Source organism: Bradysia coprophila (genome assembly GCF_014529535.1).
Source record: "Bradysia coprophila strain Holo2 chromosome X unlocalized genomic scaffold, BU_Bcop_v1 contig_12, whole genome shotgun sequence".
NCBI classification, from domain to species: domain Eukaryota; kingdom Metazoa; phylum Arthropoda; class Insecta; order Diptera; family Sciaridae; genus Bradysia; species Bradysia coprophila.
In genome coordinates, this window is record NW_023503293.1 from 5,849,067 (window position 1) to 5,875,519 (window position 26,453).

Genomic DNA, 26,453 nt, shown 5'->3' on the forward strand with positions numbered 1-26,453 from the left:
ATGGAAATCGAATTCACTGCTGCTAACATTGATGCAAGAATGCATAATATAGTCGTGTGTTGTGCGTCCTGTGTTTCCAAAAGAGTTTGTTTGCTCCATGTAAAACGCAAAGTTCATTGGATTTGTCAATTAGCAGTCACTGAACCTAACGTTTTTCCACTTTTTGTTTTGCATGAATGGAACCCTAGAGACTAAATCGGCTTAGGTATCCATTGTACACTATTTATGGAGGTAGGTAATCTATCCTAAAAAGGAAGTAATTGAATTCGAGCGAGTTTAAGCAGAAATGTAAAGAATACAACATAACGACCGTCAATGCAAATCTATGCACTTTTGTAATGTACTCGAGCTTATATAGTTACACAGGCTCTTGTACATACACTTATAATGGGGGATTTAGCATTAACATTTAACATTATTTTTTTTTTTTGAAACGACGTTGTGCGATTTTACCATTTCACTGACTGGTGTTATTTAGGTATCTATAGTTGACTGCCATAATGGCGATAATGAATCAAGTAATTAGCTTAACAATTACGAAACTCTGTGCAAAAACTCTCGCTTCGCTCCTATTGGAAATCTCACATCGAAATAGCAGACCCTTGTTACATAGACATAGACCCTCTCTTATTGAACTTTTAGCTACTTTGAGCTAGAATTTTAAAAGTTAGAGTCATATGTGAAGTGATTGAAAATTGAGTGTAGGATGTGGCCACTGTTTTGCTTCTGTTAAGCTTCTTTAAAGTCTAAGCTTTGGGCAGATTTGAATTTTATAAAAAGAGTCGTTGCTTTTTAGGCCGAAAACACAAACATTGTTGGGATCGAAAATTACGCATACGCTGCGTAACCTGTAGTGAACATCGGATAACAATGAAAAATGCAGAATAATTGTTGGTCCCATCAACGCAAAATTGTTCGTATATGCTCCGTCTGACAACAACAACCCGTAGAGCAATTCTTTGCCTAGAATTATGTTTTGCGTCGATCAAAAATGTATAAGTTGTTGAAAATGGCTTGACCAACGGTTGACCAGGCAATGTGTTACACGAAAATAATGCTCACAAGTACTGTTACAAAACGAACCAAATTGAAAATCCCTTTGGGCTCAAACATTGAATGATGAACGTAATAAATCAATTTCTTATTTCTATAAAATCGATTGGCAATGCCAGTACTTTGTGCAGTATACGTTAAAGAAATTGAAAATTTCTTAAAACGAACGCATCATTGTGCATTTGAGTATATAAAATGACTTGAGTTCTAACAAAAAAAAAATATTTTTTTTGCTCTACTGAAAATGAAATAAAATGTCTAATAAATTATCAAGTTTTTTTTCCTGTGAAATAAAATTCTCGGAAATGTTTGTTCATATATCAGATCTTTTACAATTTTCCTTTTCACATAGAAAACGCTCGAAGATAATAAATCAAGATAGGTGCGCACGTTGGACATTGTTAATGGACTTGAACCGTAATGTTTCTATACGAATTATGGCGGCAAAAATTAACGTTTATTTTATCTTATATGTAGAGCCATAAATTTGTGTGTGTCGGGAACAGGATTTTTTTTACTCCACTTTTTGAAATTACAGATATCACACTACGAAAGTAAAATTTGTTATGTGGATTTTGTTCGTGGAAAAATGGGAAACAATCAGCATATGATCGTCAAAACCGACTTTGCAAACTTTAATTAATTTTTTTTTCAATTTACAGCAAAAATATTTTTGGAGGTTGGACGAATTTGTTGAAAGAGTGTTTAAATGCAATACAGGTAACAAACTTAGAACTTTTTTCAATTAATTTGTACAGTCGTGTTTTTTCCATGCTTTGATTATACTTTGAAGTACAAGATTGCCCTGCACTACAAGGTTAATATGGTGAGGAGGTTAGTTACAAGCAGTGATTATTTTTGTTACCAGCTACTGTTTCGCTCACACAAGATAATCGTGTGTTTTTTAAAATCAAATTTGAGCGAAAGAGGTTTTTCTAAAGAAAAATCCTTTCAAAATTTGCTAAGATTCGAATGGATTTTTCATTAATTTCAAAAGATTTGTTTTTTGGCTTTTAAAGATTGCCTTAAAACTGTCTAAGGGTTTTCTTAACAAAGGACTTTCTTTGTTTATCTGTAACTCATAGCTTCTTAAGATTATATTTCTTGTTTTTAGAGAAGTAACGATTTAAAAGCATTTTGATGTCTCAAATGTGGATTTTTTGCGTTAAGAAGCACACAAGGTTTTCCTCGCGAAATTCAGAACAATACGAGCCCAGAGCAATTAAACCAAATATCATGTACCCAAAACACCAATTTAGTAGGCACGTGTTTGTCTGTTTGAAATTGGGTTGAAGTAGCGAATGGTCTGCATTTTCCAGACAAGTTTCACTATGTCGAAAAAAAGAAGTGGTCTTGAAGGATAATGTAGCCAGTTATTAAACCTTGAACACCAAATAGATGTATTTAATACCTGATAGCAAGGCAAATTTCTGAGAAAATATTTTCTTGAGCTCTAGCAAGTGCTTGCTTTTCTCGCATTTTCTTGTAAAATTAGGGGACAATGTCCATATTCCAGAATTTTGCAGCCTTTCACCTGTCAAACAAACATAGCTCTTTTTTTACACTACAGTCCAAACCTCTCCAGGTCCTTTTTCCAGGAATTTAATTCTTGAAAGTTATCGAAAACTTCAAGAATTTTAAGAGCTTTCCGCAATTGAATTCTTGAAAATTCACGAAATTCTTCATTTAAGAATTTTCATGAATTTTGAGAAATTTTAAGAATCAATTTCTTACTGACATGATTTGCCATAATTCCAGCAATATCTATTTTCTCAACAATAGGTCCCAACACCTAGTCTCGAAAAAGCCGTATTAGGTTCATGCCATTGTCTTAATAACATTCTTTCAAAATAGATTTTATGTAAGACCGTTCCGAAATGATTCGCATCTTTAAGCAACGTCAAATCCACGATAGATTTAAAAGATATAAATAAATAAATTTGTATGCTGAGCGTAAGCTGCGTTAGCTGGCCTCGTAGTTGATGTATTCCATATAATAAAGTTCACCATATAAATATGATATGTATAATGGAGGTAAACAAATTTGCTGCCTTAACAAAAGACTGTGAGTCTACATATATGCATGTTATACCATATTATTGTATACATGGTGTACAATTTTATATACGTATGGTTGTATAATGAAGAAAAAGTCTGGGAATGAGAATTTACACAAAACATTGTCGGCACTTGAATGACTCGCAAACATTATGTATCCCTTTTATGATTTCTATATTAAATATTTGATTAAGTTCGAAACATGAAAATATAATTCAAAGAGGCCAACAAGGCTACATTACAACATACTAACGTTGTGAACATAAATAGAGAGAGCACACAAAAAGAGTATTTTCAAGAATGAAAGTATCCTATTTATAAAGTCAGTATGAGAAAATGAAAATATTGAGGCGGATTTTTTTATGGCGAATAATACATCTTCAACCGAAATGATGGTAAATATGTATATATATATGTGTATGTATGGAGAAACGAAGACGAAGTGTATAACCAAAACGATACATAAATAATGATACTATCTTTATAATATAGAAAAGTTCAATTTTTACAAAAATTAAGTAATTCGTTTTGCCTTTGTGTTTTCCTTCCAAGCATTTTATTTCGGTTCTTTATTTTGATTATTTTCTTCGTTTTTTTTTGTATTTTTTCTTATTTATTTATTACGATTTCATCACAATATTGTCCGAATGCAGTAAGTAAGCAGTATCAATTGTTACTTGTTTAATTCAATTTCACAATTGTGGGTGTTTTCTTCTTGAGAAGCAGAAAAATCCTTTGTTCCCTACTCCCTTACCCTACATCCACTATTAGGGAAATTTCCAGTTTCAATAAGAAGTCATCACTGACTCTATGGTCGAATGCATGACAGTATCAATTGTTACTAGCTTAATTTAATTTTCTTTTTTTTATTTCTTTAAAACACGAAAATTACCTATTTTTCAGTCAGAAGTCGTTAAGACGTTTGTATCTTAAGTTAGTAGATTTTCATTTTGGAAAAGATTTCATCACAGTTTGATCAAATGCATGATAGTATCAATGGTTACTTCCTGAACTCAATTTTCTTTTCTTTTTAATTTTTTTTTTATTCAATATACCGTTTACCGTTCCTAGAGTAGAGTTTTGGGAGATTTGTTCTTGAGCAGCAGAATCTCAGATCAAAGGACGTTTGTTCTTATACGTCCCTCAACTTTCGATAAGAAGTCGTTGAAACCAGAGCCTTTTTTAACATACAAAGTCGGAGGAAAAGTGCACCCCAGTCCCCTATCAGTGCACCACACTTTTGATAAATGCACCCCAGTGCACCCCAGTGCACCCCACTTTTTATAAATCCGTCCAGTGAACTTAATTGCCACATCGTTTCTTAAAACTTTGCGCTGCGATTCAAAATTTTCATTCGCTGTAATCCAAAAGTTTCATTATTCGAATTCACAAAGCGCACCTCGGCGCATACATCGACCAATGATGCGACCCTTCAAATCACGTTAGAAACAACGACTCAAATAAAAATCATCGCGTCCGATTGAATTTGCTATCGATTATCAAATTATGCCCACCAATTACCCATACCCAAGCGCACTATTAGTCCGAAATCTTCGTAGAAAATGTCTGAAATTTTAATGAAAATTGTCCGAAAAATTCAGTGGGAGGTCTGACCTACCTTCACAGCTGTTAACGACAGTGCCGGCTTAGCCTATGTGCTAAGCCAAGGGCGCTGGGAATAAGAAATGGGGTGCTGGAAATGGTAGCTGTAATACGAAGCCCAGGGCGCTGAAGAGGTGCCGGAAACAGAAAACAAAAAATGTAAATTTTATGATAAACGTCGGCTTTTTTGTGAGGGCCCTTTCGAGAAAAAAATTGGGCCCTTCGGAAAGTTGTGCACCCCAGTGAAAAATCCTTATAAAAGGCACTGGTTGAAACACTTATCATCAAAAGATGGTACATCCTCATCTTGGGAGCTCACAATACGCAAAGGTGCAAAACCTGAGGTTGGTGTAAGGTGGACATGGACAATCCCTTACAATGATAATCCCAAACAATCCCTTACGAGTCTAAGGTAGCAGACCACAAGATAGGGTTAATAAACCATGAGCAATGAATTGTGGAGATGAATCACAGATTTCAGATTAGGTGAGGATCGCTTAAACTTGAAAAATGAAATTTTGGATGTATGAACATTAAAATCGCCCAATTTCTACGAGTAACCTGTAGAAAGTACGTTTTGTATGTACAATTTACGGATGATTAAACTATTGGTCTTATAGCGTTTCTGGGGGTTTTATCCGTACGTTGATGTACACTTTATTCGTACATTGCTGTACATTTAGTCCGTACTTATCATGTGACAGTTTAACTGACACAGCTGCAATTGTGATTTCTATATTTCAACCAATTTGACCTCATTCCGCTCCTCAGATATCTTTTTATTTTCTTAGACAACAATAATTTTTATTGGTTGAATTAAAATTAAATGAAAATGTAAAAAAAATAATCTGACGCTTTGATCTGATGAGGCCGATCAAGGTGATTGATAAATGAAAGGTTGCTCGTAAAATTTGCAGCTAGTTTGTCTACCATTCCCAGTTAGATTAAAATGTGACTACAGACTTGAAGCACAACAAACGTAGGAAGTAGAAAAAACTATTTGCTGACGGAAGACTGTCATTTGGCAGTTGATGTTATTAACTGACACGATGCTATGATGTTTGTCGTGTCAGTTATGGGACAAGTGGGTTGGCCTGTAGAGGCGCCACCTTTTTTTTCATAGTACTTCATTCTCTGCGGCTTATTTTCATGTGACCCAACTTCACATTTGTCATTACAGAACAAAAATGTCACCATATGAAGTTGGTTCACATGAAAATAAGCGCAGTGGCAGCAGTAATTTTATGACAGAATGTACTAAAATATGTGAAAACTCTAGTACATTTCTTCTTAGTTTCTAAACATTATTCTCCTATTAACATAAACGTCAATTTTTAAAAGATTTTGCCAACTTCGATTTGAAATTATACTTTTGGGAAATATTTAGATATGAAATAAATTTTCAACCGTTAATTAGAAGCTGGTCGAAATACACTTCGATTCTCTCAACGGCCTGTTAGCTCAACAGGAAAGTCTTTGTCTGGAGTGTGAGAGGTACCCGGTTCAAATCCATTTAAATCTTGTTTTTTTTTGCTTGTGATCTCTTTTCAAAACTAAAAAACAGATGTTATGATATGATTGTATCCATTACAAATCATCAATTAGCTTTGATCTATTTTTAAATTGACAAATAGACGTCAAAATCTGTACGACACTTACTGTACGTTTTAAATGTACATGGTGTACGGATGAGTAAACTATTGGTCTTATCGCGTTTTTGTGCGATTAAAACGTAGAATTTTTTTTGGGTGTGGGGTGGGAAACATGTAGCGAAATACCCTAAACGAAGTGAAATATTACGACCTCCAAACGAATGCACGTAAAAGATCGTTCTAGATCCATCCGTTAATCATTGAATTGAATCGCTCATGGTCACCATTTCCAGGGACAAACAAAAGGTCAAAACTGAGTAATTTCTATAGAAATCGTCAATGAATCGCGGCGAATACTTCCGCCAACAAAAGACACACACAAAAGAGTATTGTACTGACCAAGAACTCTCAAAAATTCTTGCCAATTTAAAACGGATTTTCAGTGTGATATGTTCTGTTTTAAGCGTTTGTATTCGTTCTGACGGTGAGTTGTGTTCAACACAATTTAGAGTTCGTTGTGTTACTCACAAAAATCAAAATAAATTATGCATCACCGAGGTATACCGGTAGAACGTGTTGCTTATTTGCCATGAATCTTATTCGCTTGCCATAAATATCATATATATAAAGGTCGTAAATATCAGAGCATTTCCATTGTGCAAATTTTATTTTCAAGGTGGAAAGAGCACGAAAGGACGATTCTACGCATCTGACAAATTTGAAACGAGAATTGGAAATGATGCAAGCGTCTCCATAACATATCTAGCTCTTAAAGTATTTCTCTCTTCTTTGTTGAATAAAACACGAGAGATGTGCTACCCGGACACGACACTGCAATAAGAATTCTATTTCGTTAATAGACAGTATTAAATTAGGAAGAAGAAAATTGTTTGTTTTCCTTTAAATTTTTCAAAGCTTGATCAGTGACGAACTGGTCGTATATGGCAAGCGACACTAAAAAAATCAAAATATAAAAATATCAAAATGAAAATCTTCATTCTCTTGGGACTTATTCATTAACCGATTCACGGACAAACTTTACCAAATGACAAACTTATCCGTGCACTGCTTCTTACTTTTTCTTCGCTCAAATCCATTTCAATAAACAATGTGTGTATCGGATGAACTACACTAAGTTTGGCATTCAAACAACGCACTTATTCAAAGCATCGATGAGGGATTTTCAGTAAAACAAAATTCAAATTCAATACTACGAGGGATAAACAGTGGTATAGCTTGTGCTAATATATTGTATTACATTTTGAGCCGTTGTAGTGTGAAGTTACCAAGTTACTATTCGGCAAGAAAATGGATAGTGAAAGATTCTTTTTTTGTAACGGGAGTTTCGATAGATTGTCACAAACTTATTCAGAGTCAAGTAGGTATATAATCCAAGCCATTTTATTTGAGAACTTAAATTCTCGAATACTTGTATCGCATCGTATGTGCCGATAGAGATACCAAGTCGACTTTGTATCCAATCTCACTAGATATATGTGGCGCTTCCTTTTCAACATGCAAACGAACAGATTGAAATTATTGCTCCCTGACCTTCCAACAGAGCCTATTTTCAGAAGTTTTACGAGAATTTCCAGGATTAGAAGATGTTAAGATACGTTGTACTTACCTTTTAAAGACTGCATATCATCTTGGAGGTTTTCAAACAACAGTAATTCAAGATTCCATCAATTTTACCATTTGGTAGCCAGTCCGTCCCTGGACCGGTTCATAACATACATTACTTGAATCAATTTTCTGCTCAATTACCTCGATCGTAAACTTTGTTAATTCTTTACAAAATAAATATTTCATACAGATATTAACATTTTGCTTGCTCCCCAACAGATTCAAATTTCCGGAACCCCTTTCGACAAGATAATATTTATTTACTTCTACTCTTTGTCTATGTACGAATATACAATATATATAGACAATTTCCTTCGAAAACGAGTTCACTCTTGTTTGATATGATATTCGTTTATACTTTGCGTTATCTGATAGATTCCGAGAAGAGTGAGCTTTTGGGGAATGATTTTAGGGCATTTTTTTACATTGTTGCAGCAATTCGAAATTAAGTGAAGAACATCACAATTATCATTCTAGAATTAAATCTGATTCTCATACAAACGGTGCACCAACAGTGCTATTTGCAAATCGTCTGCAAATAGTTTCTAAAAACAAATATTTTAGGTCAAGTTTTCTAAGAATCAGTTCACAAATGACATCACCCTTTTTTATTGAATTTTTTAGGACTATCGTGCCACTTTCCTCCACAAGTTCTGACTTAATTTGTGTACGGTCTCTTAACAGCGCGGAGCATCTATTTATCTAATGAATTGTTTATTCATTCCTTCATATTCCAACCCTTCAACCTTAAACTGATGGGTCCGAACTTTTTCAAAATTTCATAATTTATATGATTGTCCTTAATTGGATCGAAAATAATTGGACAATTCCCGTGGAAGCAATGTTTTATGTACCTCAATGTTGTTGCACTGACAGTAAATCACATAATCTGCCTATCAAGGTCTTACTGTTTAATCACGTCGACGATATTTTCTTTACCAAAAATTTCCTGCATTTCTACAAAATCCACGCGTTCATAATTTTCTTTTGAAAATTTCGGGGTAATATTTCGAAATTTACTTCTGTGGAGGTGGTTAAGCGTATTGGCATACGTTGCTCCCGTTTTAAATTCTTCATCTAACTTGTTCGCAACGCAGCCCATCCTACATCCAAAAAAATGAAATTTTGGATGTCCATTAAAATCGCCCAATTTCTACGAGTAACCCGTAGAAAGTACGTTTTGGATGTACAATTTACGGATGAGTAAACCATTGGTCTTATCGTGTTTTTGGGGGTTTTATCCGTATGTTGATGTACACTTTATTCGTACATTGTTGTACATTTAATCCGTACTTATCATGTGACAGTTCAACTGTCACAGTTGCAATTGTGAATTCTATATTTCAACCAATTTGACCTCATTCCGCTCCTCAGATATCTTTTTTGCAATTATTTTCTTAGACAATAATAATTTTTATTTGTGGAATTAAAAAAAAAATTAAATGAAAATGTTAAAAAAAAATCTGATGCGGGTTTGATTCGAAATTACGGAGAGGGCAGCCACATCAAGAATTCCTAACTTTGATCTGATGAGGCCGATCAAGGTGATTGATAAATGTAAGGTTGCTCGTAAAATTTGCAGCTAGTTTGTCTACCATTCCCACTTAGGTTAAAATGTGACTACAGGCTTGAAGCACAACAGACGTAGGAAGTAGAAAAAACTATTTGCTGATGGCGGAAGACTGTCATTTGGCAGGTGATGTTAATGACTGACAAGATGTTAAGATTTTGCCAACTTCGATTTGAAATTATACTTTTTGGATATATAAGTCGGGAAATATTTTAAAACGAAATAAAACTTTTACAAAATCGTCGAATCTGAAACTAAAAAAGCACCACTGTGCCAATCAATTATTTACTTTACTTTTTAACCGTTAATTAGAAGCCGGTCGAAATTCACGTTGATTATCTCAACGGCCTGTTAGCTCAGCAGGAAAGTCTTAGCCTGACGTGTGAGAGGTACCCGGTTCAAATCCAGCTAAACTTGTTTTTTTTTCTTTTATTATTTATGCTTGTGATCCTTTTTCCAAACTAAAAAACAGATGATATTATATGATTGTATCATTACCAATCGTTAATTAGCTTTGATCTATTTTTAAATTGACAAATAAACGTCAAAGTCTGTATTATGACACTTACTGTACGTTTTAAATGTACATGGTGTACGGATGAGTAAACCATTGGTCTTATCGTGTTTTTGGGCGATTAAAACGTAGAACTTTTTTTGGGTGTAGGCTCCGGTTGAGAACCAAGTATTAAGTTTTGTGTTTCTTTGACAGCCTGACTTTCTTTTCGTCCTCTTTTTTTTCCACAAAGCTTTCATTTACTTTTGGAGTAGTCCGCTTCCCAGCAAGTCTGTATCGTCAGGAAAAGCTTCCAGTTGTTTGGCATGGTTGAAGATAGTTCCCATCTATTGGCATGGCTCTAGCTCCTTTTTCTATACCCAGATTAAGTAGCATAGTTGACAGGACGTCGCCCTGTAAATCTTGTTTCAATATGGAAAGAATCTGTAGCTTCCTTCCTTACATAACAGATATATGTGTGGTTCGTACGGGGCGGAACTAACCTCGCACCATCTAATCTGTTCTCTGCTGGTCCTTAACATAGATATATAATGTCACATCTCATTGTTCAATAATAATAAGACTACCAATATCTCTTAATTTGAGTCTAATTTCATTCACATTACATATTAATGATAAAGTGTCAACCTGACAACCCGTCATTATTAGGCACGATTACAATTTTTCATTACATTGTCACTTGAGGCACTTCTGAAAATATGTAGAAAGAAATTTTTTTTTGAGTAATGGATGACCTTTTCTATATCCTCTTACTACGGAAAAAAAGTAAATTTCCTTCAGCAAACGAAGGAAAAAAAAAGTTTTGTTTAAATTAATAATTTGTCACAAACAAAACTTATGATATAAATGGAACATCATTGTAAAAGTACGCAAAAGTTAATTGTTTTCATTAATCACAGCAGAAAAAGGGGATAACTCAGCAAATATTTAAATTGCAAACAATATTAAAGTACAGCAGCAAATAAGATAAAAAATGATTGATGATAGTCTATACTAAATGGAACAATTATTCATTGCTTAATTATCCGAGAACCAATTTCAAATTTTTATAAGAAAGACGATACGGAATATTACGATTGCGGATGTGTTGTGTAAGGTCATTGCAGTTAGCATGTTCCTTCGAAAGAACATTAAATTTGGTACTCTAAGGTTTGACATACTGGTTAGTTAAAAGTATCGCTGAGAGTGGGCGAACGCACCCAAGTTCGAAATTTCGATATTTATGTGAAAAGTCGCTTTTTCGCGTAGGTCGGCTTCGCCTCGGATCATCAAACCTAACGCTATAATAGTTAAACCGACCATTGCAGATTTTAAAATAACCAATCAAAACTAACAACGGAAATAGTTCTACTGGTGTGATTGAACTAAACAAAATATTTAACCTCATTTTCTCGTCGTTGAGTACACGAGTTATAAACAAAAGAAATCATTGGAATACTTACGACGTCCCAATTAACTTCGTTTTCATTAAATTCATAATCTGAACGCTGAACTATTTTCTGATAGGAAAAAATTTATTAATTTTCAAAGTTGTGATTTCAGTGGTACAATGATGCATCGAAGCGATGTTATGTACTCAATCCAAATGGCTGAAACGTTCGAATGTTCCTCCATAATTATACTTAAAATTAGTGGAATGACATCGTTGAGCATGTACACCTGCTAATGACTGTCAGAGTAGACGGATGCTTTTGAGATTATTTATTCAAGAGGCCTGAAAATAAGGAAATTAATTCAATTGCCAGTGAAGCGGATGCGAGAAACCAACATGAGAAGTGAGCAAAATGAGGGCATGAAGTGTTCCCATTAGAAAATGATAAAAGTGTTTGTGAATTCGCTGTACATTAATTGTTTTATCCGGTTTCATAAGGTTGGACTTGCGACTTAAGGATAAAATCAGAATGGAATAACAACCAAATGTTAAAAAAAGATCATTCATGAGAAATGTCACGTCACACTCTGAGGGAGCCCTCAATCCATTTATAACGGTTTCATCAGGGACTGTTTCTGTGAAAACATTTTCCCATATTTTCACAACAACATTTTGCGGGAAAGTTAAGGAAAATCTAAGAAAATGTGTGAAAATTCAAGAAATTATGGGAAAATGATTTTCCACGAAAGTCTCTGGGCTCTACACATTCTTCGTGTGATTTTTGTTTTTGCTGCTTAACCTGTTACAAACGGCAAGCATATGACCAGTATATTATCGGGTCTATTACTTCCATTGACCAAAGTATTTTTAATTAGTTGATTTCAAATCTTTTACTTCAATTTTTGTAACATTAATTTTGCCATATAAAGGACCACATTACACAGAGCTTGTCATTATGTTTGTCGTCGTTGTCGATAACAGATGAAAAGCCGTATATGACAGGTTTTCTTCATGATATTGCTTGTTATCATTGTCACGAAAAAGCTTACTCATCTCTAATAACACTTTCATTTTGATGAAAAGCAAACTTGAATGGAATGTGGAGCTTTCTATAATGAAAACATGTTTAAAGTGATAGCAATAGCTTTATTGGTCAACAGAACTACCACAAGCACTCACAAACAGAGGTGATAAATTTTCAGGGACGCAGGACCGTTATTAGGGCTCGAAACTAACTAACTAACTAACTAAAATATGAAAATATTTTTAAAGCACAAGAAATGTTGCTGAAAAATCATCATTACGCCATCGAATTTTCATATGAACCAAAATTCTTGCATATAAAGTACATCTCATAGGTACCGTCGGTAGGAGTAGAAATTGAAAAAAAAATCGTTTACGATCCAAAAATGTTTAAGAAATTATGCTCAATAGAGTGGAAACGGTATCAACATTTTTTTTGTACTTCTTGTATAAATCTTGCCTTATTGCACTCGTGTCTACATGTATATGTTAAAAAGGTAATGTTGAGGGTAATGTTCATGGTTGTCATTTTATTCAGGTCGGTATGGCATGAAGGATATGTGCATCATCGCATAAATAGTTGATGGAAACTTTTTAAAATTCATTTTGGCTCTATGTAAAATCAATTTTTATGCATTTTAATCGTACGTTTTATAGATATGATATTTTATACGCTTCACATGAATTTACTTAATAATAAAGAGTCAAATATATATTTCGGGAAGCACAGATGCATCCGCTACATTTAGATATGGGTATGTGTGCGGAACAATAATTGTTTCATCGAATGTCAATACTTTAATCATTTTCGGTTATAGCCGGCAATATAAAATATGTAATATGTGTGCGGTCGTTGCAGCCACTCTGGTGGAAAAGAAAGAACCGGAAATTCGTAATGTCTATAAATTTCAATGAATTTCCACACCACAGAGCTGATAAAGATTTGATATTCGAAGTCGCAAACCAAATGGTGCTTATGGAAGGATCATGTTCCTTTCTTTTACACTTCCTTTTATTCGGCATTGTGGATAAGAAATCTACTTTAGTCGTCACATTCGCGTTTAATCTTTTTATGTTTTACAAAATTTGCTAGACTTTAACTTAGAATGCACGGATACTTATTGAAATTAGGGTCTACATCTGGGCGTTTTGTGATGTATTTTTGCTTGCTAGTGTCAAGCGGTATTGCCACCACTGCAACGAAGGAAATCGAAATGTTTGTGCTGCCATAAATAGTGTCAATGAATCAATTGCCCGTTTGGCTTGTTCGTTGTCCAGTGATCTGTTGAAATTTCTCGATGGTCTGAAGCTAGTAATGAACAACATAATCGGCAATTTAGTGGTCGCAATGGGCAATATCCGACTCGACGGACAGATAGTTGTTTCTACTCAAGCCATTCTCAAATCGAATCTTGGTGAAAATGATGCGATTCCTGAATCTATCGTCACTTTGCCCAAAGAAAATTCTCAATCTAGTGAAGCTGAAAATTCTGTGTTTCTTGAATTCGATTCCAAGGATGTAGATTCACTCCAACAGAGCTTTGCACCTGGTAACCATCTCACGAAAAGTATAGTCTTCTCGAACATTGGCAAAGATGTCACCTTGTATTGCCTGGAAAACTACATTCATAGTTAATTGGGAATCGAGAGAGAAAAGATCGGTCTAAAGTTGCTACTGCCCGCTGGGAAAATTTCGGACTATTTGCAATTCATTTAGTACAAAGTGACGATACCGGATGACAACTACAAGTCAATTATGTCTCCTGAATCATGGCCATCATGGCCCAAGAATGTTCATTTGCGCGACTTTGTATATAAGCAACGGAGAGGAACTGGAGTGTCAAAGGAATGTTTTCCGGATGCATTTTCTATTGGAATTTTGCATATGTGCGTAGAAAGGACTTCGACCCTAGAAGCCAAAACCAAAAATCAAAAAAATTCTTCGAAGCTTGTGTAGCTGGTAAAAGGTGAGCAAAAACTGAAAAATTGCAATTTTCTTACAAAAATTTCTCCAGTTACACGTGCCGTTCAGGGTCGTGTGGGGTCTCATTAGAAAGGTCACATGTCCTATTGAGGCGAATTGGGGCTTGATGGTTTTAAAATTCATCCACACTGAAATATGTGCAGTTGAAGTTTTCAACCGAAGACTTACACTGTTCTTACAGAAATTTCTCGAGGTACACAAAACGAACATGGTCGTGTGGGGTATCATTTGAAAGGTAATTGTATGTGCTTTTGGGCCAAATAGGTTTATATGTGGTTTGGATTCATATGCGATGAAATAGAAGTTGAAATGTTTAAGTGCCCATATTTCATCGCATATGCATCCAAGTCCCATAAGTCCCCATAAGTATTTGGCCTAAAAGCACATAAAATTACCTTTCAAATGATACTCCACACGACCATGTCCGTTTTGTGTACCTCGAGAAATTTCTGTAAGAACAGTGTAAGTCTTCGGTTGAAAACTTCAATTGCACATATTTCAGTGTGGATGAATTTTAAAACCATCAAATCCCTATTCGGCTCAATAGTACATGTGAATACATTTCTAATGACACCCTGTACGGCTCGTGTAACTGGAGAAATTTTTGTAAGAAAATTGCAATTTTTCGGTTTTTGCTCACCTTTCACCAGCCACACAAGCTTCGAAGAATTTTTTTGAAAGTGGTTTTGGCTCCTAGGGTCCTAGGTATACATAAAAAATTCCAATAGAAAATACATCCGATTTCGGTAGGCTGTTTTTCAAAAGAATCCCTCTTTTGCTTTTGTTATTTTTTGTTTGTTTTGTTTTTTTATTCCAAAGCTGTACTTTCATTAGTTTTGCCCGATAGTTTTCATCTTTGACGTAGTTTGTAAGAAATTTTACTCCTTTTGTCGACGCCAGTAAGGTTTTATACCCATTGATGAGAAATAAATAAATAAATTGCATGTGTCCCCACATAATAATGACTTCACGCGTCTCATTCTCCTTGTTGCAGCGATTTTTTTGTTGTTATTAGATTCGTTGCTATTCGTCGACAAATTACTGAAAATTGGCGAGTTTTCAAAAAACTCTGTACCATTGACTTCGGCATCGGCACCTAGCTAAAATTGTAGCCTAAAATTGTCTCGTATTTCATTTTTGATGATACCTTTTCATCAGAATACTTTTCGAAAAATGTACATGAATCTGTTACCTTTAAATAAAAATTAGTTTTGGTTGTATTCGTTTGACCGGCTCTGAGAAACGTGAGAAGTGCTCAGTTTTCTCAGAGCTGGTCAAGCTGCTACAATCAAAACTTTTTTTTTTGAAAGATAACACATTCGTGGTCGTTATTGCGGTCGCATACTTTTGAAAATGAATTCTGTTGGAAAGAAATCATCGAAAGTAAACTAAAATTCAGTATTTTAAAAGCCCAAATGTATGCTTTTCAGCAAAGCACCGCCTCTTAATGACTTTGTATAAAGCTGAGCCAATGACTTTGACTTTCATGTATTTGTATAGTGACTTTGCTAGGACTTGTACCATGACTTTCCGTAGCAGTTTCTCCATCGGTTTCGGTACATTGGACCATTCTCACCTTCACCAAAAAAAAGTTTTTTTTCGAATCTATAATGTCCATGCTCTCAAATTAAAATTAAAAAACCAAAGTTCGACATTTGTACTTCTAGATGTACATTTCTTTCGAGGTAAGCCCATATAACAGCTATTTCTACATTGCATTATTTTAAAAGAAACGTGCGCCATGCGCCACCTCCACCTGAGCCATAAAATCAACATGAAATGACCCTTTCGGTTATGCTTTTATAATGTTAACTTCTTACAAAAAAAAAAACTTGAATCTGGCGAAATACTTCTTACATATTCGTCGAGACGAAAAATAGCGAGAGAGAGAGAGGGAGAGAGAAAGCATCTTTTATGCATAAAATATAAATTGCAAATTTTACAACATTCGTCGTTTACATTTTTTTTTTGTTGCCTTGATCCATTACATTTTCCCACCCGTTTAATTTATTCTATTTCTTGCTCATTTCATAATTTCCAACACATTTTCGCTCTTATAATAAACAATATTTCAGTCATCGTCTTCATTATGACGTGTTCATTATAGTGGAAAATATCACCTATTATAACCTTATTACCCAGCAATAACAATAAAACAAGAAAAAAAAAATTTAATGGAAGAGGAAGACACACAAAAACACATATAATCCTATATTTATAGACAATATATTCCTTATACAATCGACGACGAGAGTATATATCTCGAAAGATTCTCAATCACTTCCTTAACAATATACATAAAATATCATTTTTAGGAATCTCTTATACTCCTATATCTTATAAAACATTTTGCAGGATATTGATTTTATTGTTTGGCTGTTATTATAATGGTACATTGAGTATACATCTATTTTATATTGAGATTGAGACGAAAGGAGTATAGTATGGAAGAGCACTCAGTGTTGTTGTAGAAACTTGAATGTTGTTTTATAGACGAATAGAATTTTTATTAAGGCATCGTCTTGTAATGTTACGACGGAGCGTTAATATAGATGGGCAAATGGTATATTATACGTTTCGATGTACTGTACATATATATGCAGCGGCGGTGTGTTGTTTTATAAGTTATTGATATTCATCGTAACATCACATTTTAATATGGATTACCCGAAGCGAAAATAAATTTATGTGTGTTTTCCAGGGATAATATTTGCAATATGAATAATATACAATAATATTCAATACGTATATGTCTTGTGACTTTACTGTTTCGTCAAATTAACGACGTCAGACACATTCGCCTGAAGTACATTTCAATTGAAATTAATTTTTTATCAGTTAATCTGCTTAAATAAAATTGGCTTCATGTCGACGAAATAAATTTGAATTTCGATTTAACGCTAATTGATCTGAAGTATAGTTTATGATGTAAAATATTATAATTAATTTTCGTCCGATCCGAACCAGCTGGATATGGTGTGGCTTTACGCAATGACTAGATACGAGGAGGCCACCGTGCATGTTATGCTGAGTAGACAAAACAACTATATATTGTGATTGCGATGTTACTTTTTGCTGGACTGGAACGAGAAAAACGTCTTCTTCTCCTATCTCCATCTCTTTTTACCGTTTGTGAATGTCAACAATGTCCAGTTACACGCTGATTGTACAGGTGAGAGCCGAACACCCGATCTTTATTTTGTATCTTTATCATCCCAATCTTTATTTTGTATCTTTATCATCATTTGAATCTTTACCTTGCCGATTCTCAAACCAGTTCAGCTACCACAAACACTTTTCTTTTCAAATTATATGTTCATTAGCATGTCATTCGTACCATACGAATCCAACTATCAGGAACTTTTTTTTGGAAAACTTTTTCCAATATTTTCTCAAGTTTTCCCATTTTCCGATGTTTTCCAATATTTTGGGACAGCATGAAAAAATTTGGGAAAATACACGAAAAAGTTCTCCACAAATAGTCTTTGCTGACCAGGCATTGCGAACGTTTTAACGAAAATGATTCGATCCATTGAAAAACAATTAAAAATCGATTACATTACACCACACCATATGCAATTCAGTGAGAGAATTCGATTCTTACGCCTCCTGTTTTCAATTGTCATGTGAACAATGAACCAGTTTTATTTCATCGAAAAGTGCGTGTGAAATAAAAGTTGTCGCACGCTAAATGAGTGCGAAAAAAATTTATCGCACCCAAAATACATCAACCAGTCATGCATTTAATACAAACACATACAAGTGAGCGATGTCTCATGAAATTGTGTCCACTTGATCACAAATTATATCTCGTTCAGTTGGAAGAAAGGAACATGTGGTATGTGGTGTACTGTGATCTGTTTTAGATTATTTTTTTATCGAAATTTTGATTTTTATGTTTTGTATCATAAAACGGTGTATGAAACACGAATCGTATGCTGGTAATTTATCGCACACGATATCTTGTCAACCTCGGTTTCGCCTCGGGTGGACAATCGACATCTAGTGCGATAAGATACCTTCATACCATTCTTGTTACATGAATAGCTAATTTCTTTGAACTGATAAGAACGCAAATTTAATTTGTGATCAAGTAGCCACAATTTTACATACATGTCGCTAACTTGTATCTAAATGTAACAATTTTTTCGCACTAATTTTTGAATGAAACAAAACTGGTTCATATGACATTGTATACACAGGAGGCGTAAGTATCGAAATCCGCTCATTGAATTGCATAATAGTTATTTCGAAGACAGAAGAATTGAGCCCACGTATCTCGTGTTTACACCCCAACACTCGCTATCTACTCCAACGAGTCACCTTTTTGTTACTGTTTGTTCGACATCTAATTTTTTGGTCCACATAATTACATGTATGACGTGGATGTGGAACGAACGAGTTGATCCGCTATGACAGAAGTTTTTTTGTAAAGTCATAGCAACAGTTATCTATAGATACTGTTCACATAATAATCATAACCTGCTGAATGAATCGGGCTACGTTTGTTATACTTTTCTCCGTTTTAAATCTTTTGTTTTTGTTTCGTTACATATCTGACAGTTTTCATGATGTCTGACGTTAATAATAACGGTTAATATGAATGTCATTTTACATAAATTCCAGGGAAAGAGTTGGCTTCCAAATGATTTTTAATTTTGTTTATTGTGGTTATCACTTAAGTTAACGTAGAAGGTGGAAATTATCAGTAATTTCTCCATACAAATATAACTTTTTTTTGCGCTTCCGTTGACCAAGGGCCAAGTGTTTCGACTGCCACGGCATTGAATATGTAATTGTTCGCTTTGAGCTCCTGGTATTTGTTGTGTTTCGTTCTTGAAGCTAATTCGGCAACGTTCCTTGCGCATTTCGTTGGTTTGTTGAGATAGCTTAATAACGACCGTTCGACCATGGCACCAGCGTCAATCCGTCTGGTCTTTTTCCGTCGTCGCGGAATAAGCCTGGAGGTTCAAGCGTAGCATTGAAATGGATTGATGACAATGCTTGAAGCAAAATGTTGTTAATCTCGAAGTGTCGGGGAATCCTTCCAGCACTTCTCTGGCAACTCAGTCCGTGGATGCCACGCTCGGATACAAATGTCCCACAAGAGCATATGTGTGGACGACAGATGGGAGCACCAAGTCTCAGTGCGAAGCTTACACGTATTTGTATGTCGTTGAGGTTAGTTCCGATGTGCTTCGATGGGATAGCGTTCAACCATGCATTTGATTCATTGCACTGTAGAGCCAAAAATCGAGCGATGTCCAATTGATCGGTGAAATGCAAATTGTCGATGATGAGTGTCACGCTCTACATTAACCTATAATTTTCAAGTTTTACGTCAAACTATAACAAACAAGTAAAAATCGCAATCTCTCTAATCAACTTTCGGCATGCTGTTTCTTTTGAATTTTCTGGTTGTATCATTTTTCTCATTCTATCACTCTGTTATTAACCGAATCTTGAGATTTAACATCATCTCAATAGAACAACTCGCTATAGGAAATTTCGACGTTAGTAGTAATATACGATTTAAAACGACGGGTACGACGACTAGCGGATTTTACGTAGAAAGTGGTGGCATAAATGCGTAGTGGCAAAAATATAGCATAACCCAAGGGGTACAATTTGACACAACTGATACATCTAGAGAACACTGATATCTTTTGAGCGTGAAAATAGCCAATAGGCGGGTCAGCATATAATTTTATTCTACGAACACCATAAAATACATTGTTTCCGCTACATTTTCATTATATTATATTGTTTTCCAAAACATTAAAACCGCTCGTAATAGCACCAATAATCAACGCTATGATTTTTGTGCACATTATACGGGATTTATATTATCCAAGACTGGTGTGGCATTGTTAACTAGAGATTTTTTTTATTATTATAGCCGTTAAACTTGTTGATAAACGAATTAAGTATTGTCGTAGATAATAAAATGCACGTTAAATGTGATTGAACTGTTTAAAATTTATATTTCGTTGAGATTCACGGATTCCCCGGAAGTTATGTATTTTATGTTGTCGTTTGTAAACTGTATAGGTTGCTAGGTTGTAACCACTTTTTGATGAACTATTTCCAAAAGTTGCAAAAGTTTCCCTTCAGTCGTGTAACGCAAGAACGTGTTCGTTCAAAGCTTTATTGTTGCAGAGAGTAATCATTAAGAGTTAAGAGGAAATTGTTATTAAAAATACCAACGTGAAAATGTTGCCGACTCGCATATACTAATTCAGACAATGTTGGCAACTGCGTCATCTTTAATAGAGATCCTCTATGTGAAGAAAAAAAGAATGTGATAGGAACGAAAATATTTTAACTGACGCGGTTTTCAGATCGAGCAAACACCGTCAGTTCGATTTTTAGTTTTAAATAAAATAGGTGCGTGCGGCAGTAAGGCAAATGTAAATTTCGCTACTGTCATGTGAGGCAAACACATTACATCTGCTGGTTCAAGCTCTATCGCGTAAGGATCTCTGCAAAACATCATAAGCGTGAATTGCATGCACTACGTTTTCATCATGCACATTTCGTTGACTCAGTTTACGCTACAACAGTGTTTTGGTAATCTGTTATCAATAACGACTACTACAAAAATAATGACAAGGTCTAGGTAATATGGTCTTTCATATAAAAGTATACAATGTTCAAAAAATTGAAGTACTAGATTTGAACTCAACAGATTAAAAATACTTTGATCGATATAACTAATAGACTCGATAATAATACTGATTAGATGATTACCGTCTGTAACAGGTTAATACTGAGATCACGCGTTACACACTGGCATTTTGTTTGATCAAAATCTGTCTTATCAAAATTTAATTATTTTCGCTCCATTGATGTTGCCTTTATCTCATCCTTAGTATTTAGTGTTATTATGGGCATTTTTGGCGAAAAATAGGGGAAAATTTGAACAAAAACCTTAAACAAATTCCAATAATTTCCGATACATAGCTTGAGATTTTGGAAATATGTAGGGCAGGAGCTCTACCGTAGAACGACCAAATTACGTGAGCCTCATGTAATACGATGCCTCCATTGTCATTTCTTTTGTTCGCTCGAACGTGTATGTGCTTGTCTTTATTAGTTTTATACTGTGTCATGAAGAGTAAACTTCAGAATCTTATGCACTTAGCAATTCGTCAACTTTCGTCGAAAAATTTGGTGAAACGTTTACTGTACTGTACGATTTTCTGAGCGATTCGTAACACACGTCAGGTCATGATTTTTATTAAAAGATTAAAATGCTTGGCCGAGAAGATAAATAAAATCCAAAGACTACCCATGCAAGTAATATTTCCAGAACATCGACAAAACTGAAAAATTACAGTCATGAATTACATAGTTACTTTTAGGTGTTCACGACGGTACTGATTTACAGATCCCGAAATTGCTTTTGAATATGAAAAATATCTTGAATTCAGTTTTATGCTGATCCGAATGCAATGACGTTTAATTTAAGTTTTAAGAGGAACTATTCCGTCAGACAATAATCCTTTTCTTATCTCAAAATGTACGTGTATATATGGGCGCTATATATATGTGCGCAGACAAAAGTCCGTTGACAGATTCATCTAAATAAATTTCATTGTTCTCGAAAACTCTCATCTATCTTGCATAAACTGTTTCAATCAAAAATTTAGATGACTTTTTTATATAAACACAATATCCAGTTTCGTTTTATTATACCTCATCAAATATATTATTTTATGGTTTCTTCATTCAAACCAATTTATTTTCATATTCCCAGGAGTGAGATAGTCGAAGTTTTTTTTTTCTTCTGCTCTTCTCGGTTGTCACATAGCTTCGCTATACTGTTACCAAACACACAGCTTACACCATTCCACAACGATATTTTCAAAATACTTTTTGAAAAAGCCCGAATGGGATGTGGTTCAAATTACAGTGGAAAGGTAGCCTGAAAAACATTTCGATTTTACGGGAAACATTATTGTTGGTTGTAAGGACATGAAAATTCTTTGCCAAAGAACAGAACATTATCGTACATACGATAAACAGAAGGTGGTGGTTGTTTTAAGTATGTATATATATATATATATATATATATATATATATATATATATATGTACAACCGAAAGGTATAAGAAATCCGAGTATGGTTGTAGTATATGTACGTGGTATCAAACTACAAACGCAAAAGGATGTCGAAGTACTATAATGAGTACAAATATTGAACAAATAAAGATGTTCGAAGGGAAAATGCGGGAGGGTGGAGCTGGGGAGAGAGAGTACCGAACAATTAATTCTATTGTATGGTATGGCAATATCTTTCGAAATGGAACTAATACACAGGAGTATATAAATGAAGATTACGACTATATAAAGTCATTTTCGGTTAATATTATAACTTCCAATTAAGCTTGTTATCAACACTTATTTCAATGAGATACACTGAATTATTAATTCAAACCATATGAATTTAATGGTGGAAAATGTGTATTTGAATTAAACGGCAGGTAGAGAGGCGTGAAAATTATTGCGTTATTAGGGGTAACATAAAACCAATTACCTCTGGGGCAATTGGAAATATAAAAAAAATTCTCCCATTATAACAGTGAAGCGTTATTGAAATTTAAATTAGATTTCTTTTTATAAAGCAAAAATTTCGGTTATATTGAAATGGAAACTTTGAGTAGACACCGCAAATAAGGGGTTAACCTTTAGCATTCCATTGGAGATTTACTATAATGACAGTGTATGTAGCGAATCGTATACGAAAAATTGGTTCTTATTTCAATGCAGACGTTCCCCTTACGTTTTTTCGATACATCCTTCAAATTCGCAGTGATTAAAATGTCAACGTACAACAAAGGTTTGAAATGATTTGGCGAGACTAGGGAGAACACAGTTTCGTGAGCCAATTTTGCCGGTGGAATTTTCGTCGTTTTTGCGGGTCCTTCAGAACTGGATTTTTTAGGCACACAAAGTTTCCTAATATAACAGAGGGACAACGAAAGTTCTTCTGGGTTTGAATTTAACGGAGATAGTGAAATATGTTATTTTAATAATAAAAACAATTAATAGTGCACTGACATCAACTTTTGCGTAAGTCCGTCGGTCCTTAGTCAGCCCAACACGAATTTTCAAAATTCTAAGAAATTAAGTTTTTCTTTGTTTTAAAAATAGATCATACCATCTCTGTACAACAAACAACTATCGATTCTGGTTAATCTTACCAAGATTTCGTATTAGATCCTTCACATACCCGGAACCATTACGATGAAATGTGAACTTTCAGTCAGATTTCAATTCATTTTTAATTATTTAGTTGTAATTTTGTATAAAGAAATTCAAATTAATGCAGCGTAGCTCCCGTATGCTAGAACTCGTTCAGGAACTAAAAATTCGTTACCCAAAGTGATGATTTTGACATATCTTATATGAAAGAAGTGTCAAAATCCTCACCAGTGAAATTTAACGAAGAGTTTTTGAACGAGTTTCTAAATAGTAATTCTAAGGAGTTGCTTCAAATAGAGCACATTGTTTGAAATGACTACTGTCACGTACACTGAGTCAAAGCAGAATGAAAACTCTGAGAATGAAGACTCTGAGACCACCTTAATGCTTGATTTCCACTTACCAAAAAAATACTCCTTATTAGAAGAAAAATTCAATTTTTGCAATTTTTGCCTTGTTTACTTTACAGTTACTGAGTACTTTTTGTTGAGTGGAAACCGTACTTAAGTACTAATTGAGTACTTTTTTGGTAAGTGGAAATCAATACTTAAAATTCGGATGTTTCCTTGATTAAAAGTCAACGAGCCAAAATTAGTGCCGCTAAATTCAGTGCAAATAACTTATTTTTTTGGTAAAATCCTAACACTACAGTTAGTCGGGTAACCGGCTGACGTTTTTGTTCGATTTAACTTAGGTTTAAAAAATTTAGAAGTTTACCACTGCGAAGTCAAGATAAGAGTTAGTGGTAAGTCTAAATAGTCTTGAAATAAAGGAATATAAAATTTTCAAATTAAATCGATACTTCATAGCTCCACAGAACTAATTATTATAATAAAACATTACATTCGGAAACATGACATAGATTACTCATGTCGCCTATACATAAAGCAACAAAAAAAAATTCTTCGCAGAAGGTAGTTAACGATTTATGAAATCAATATGACTCGAAATATCGAATACATTTGTATTCTTACCTTTTTGTAATAAATAAATAAAAAAAATCGCAGACTTTTCGTCTCTGAGGAGTTTGTTTATGTACATTGCATTTTCTAGACTGCTTTCAGTTCACTTTCAATTTTCAAATAAATGTCTCACGCTCAACCCGATCGGAAAAAAACCTTATCTGAACATGATATGATTTTGACCTGACAGCTGAATAAAGTAATCATGTAAAAACTGACTACCTCTGACAGGTTTAAATAAAACCAGGTTCAGATCAGGGTAAGCTGTTGAAATATAATCTGACCTAGCCTACATTCTTGTCAAACTGTACATAACTCTGTAATTTTCAATTTACCGACCGATCAAATAATCTACTATTACAATACGTACCCATATTGAAAGGTAAAATGTTTCTTTTGAAAAATTGTTATGATTTGTACCGATTTCAGTGAGTTTTATTGATATTATTTAGTGTAAGCAAGACATTATTTCGTTTTTATCAATAACTGAATCAGGGATCATTCGAACATATTTGAGGCAAGAAAACATTTCGTGCAGAATTTTGTCGGCAATGGATTTAGTGAAAAAAGTATAAATACAACTTAGTAGCAGATTTCTGTGCTTATACATCATTCACCAAAGAGATTTTGTAACATTATACTCACAAGTTTCCAATTTTATTCCATAATAAATTTTGATAAAAAAATTATGCTCAATAAATTTGCGCTTGCCAATCTTAAAGACTTATTTATTGTATAAATATTTGTGCCAAAAACATAACGTTCATGTCGGATTATTTCAAAACGCATATTTTACTGACATTTTTCGTAATAAAACATTAATCAAGATGCTCTTTTATAAATTTTATCGTAAATTTTATTATACAAAAACAAAAATGAACAAATTGGTTTTTGAAGTACAGCACAGTGCATGTGCATTTTTTTTTTAAATTTATGATTTTATAGCATATCAATAATAATTATAGTTAAAAATACGCTTCCATAACAAACAAACAAAAATTGTTGGTTTGTGCAGAGATGAAAATTTGTTCATTTTAGAGAGTAAGCTACATTCAATGTAGTACATTGAGGCGTTGAAATAATCTATTTTTGATTGTATTAAGAGGGCAGACTAGGTGTGAAGTAGGCTATATATTGAAAAATTGGTTTTAAAATTAATGTAGACCATTTAATGAAAATCTGTTCCAGCAATTAGATGAGCAATATGTTTATCTATCTCTAAAAAATGAAAAACGATTTACAATAAGCAACAGTTGGAAGAAAACCGATTTCCAAAATATGAACGTCGCTTAAAGTTAGGCTATGCAATATTTTTTTGGAAATCGGTTTTCTTCCAACTGTTGCTTATTGTAAATCGTTTTTCATTTTTTAGAGATAGATAAACATATTGCTCATCTAATTGCTGGAACAGATTTTCATTAAATGGTCTACATTAATTTTAAAACCAATTTTTCAATATATAGCCTACTTCACACCTAGTCTGCCCTCTTAAGAGGAATGGATGCTTATATTATAAAAAGCCTATATTAGAGCGCTTTTTTAGGTGCTGTATTTTTAAACGACAACACACTCTGTCAACGGACTTCCGTTGAGAACTTTAACTCCACATATTTCAGAGTGGATGAATTTTAAAACCAATAGGTCCCTGAACGGCTCAATAGTACATGTGATTACCTTTCTAATGACACCCCACACGACCCTGTACGGCTCATGTAACTGGAGAAATTGTTGTAAGAAAAGTTGAAGTTTTCGGTATTTGATGACCCCTCACTAGCCACACAAGCTTCGAAGAATTTTTTTTGAAAGTCCTTTCTAAGTACATATAAAAAATTCCACTAGAAAATTTCGATTTCGGTGCGGTCTCGACTATTTTCGGTGCTATCGTTTTAG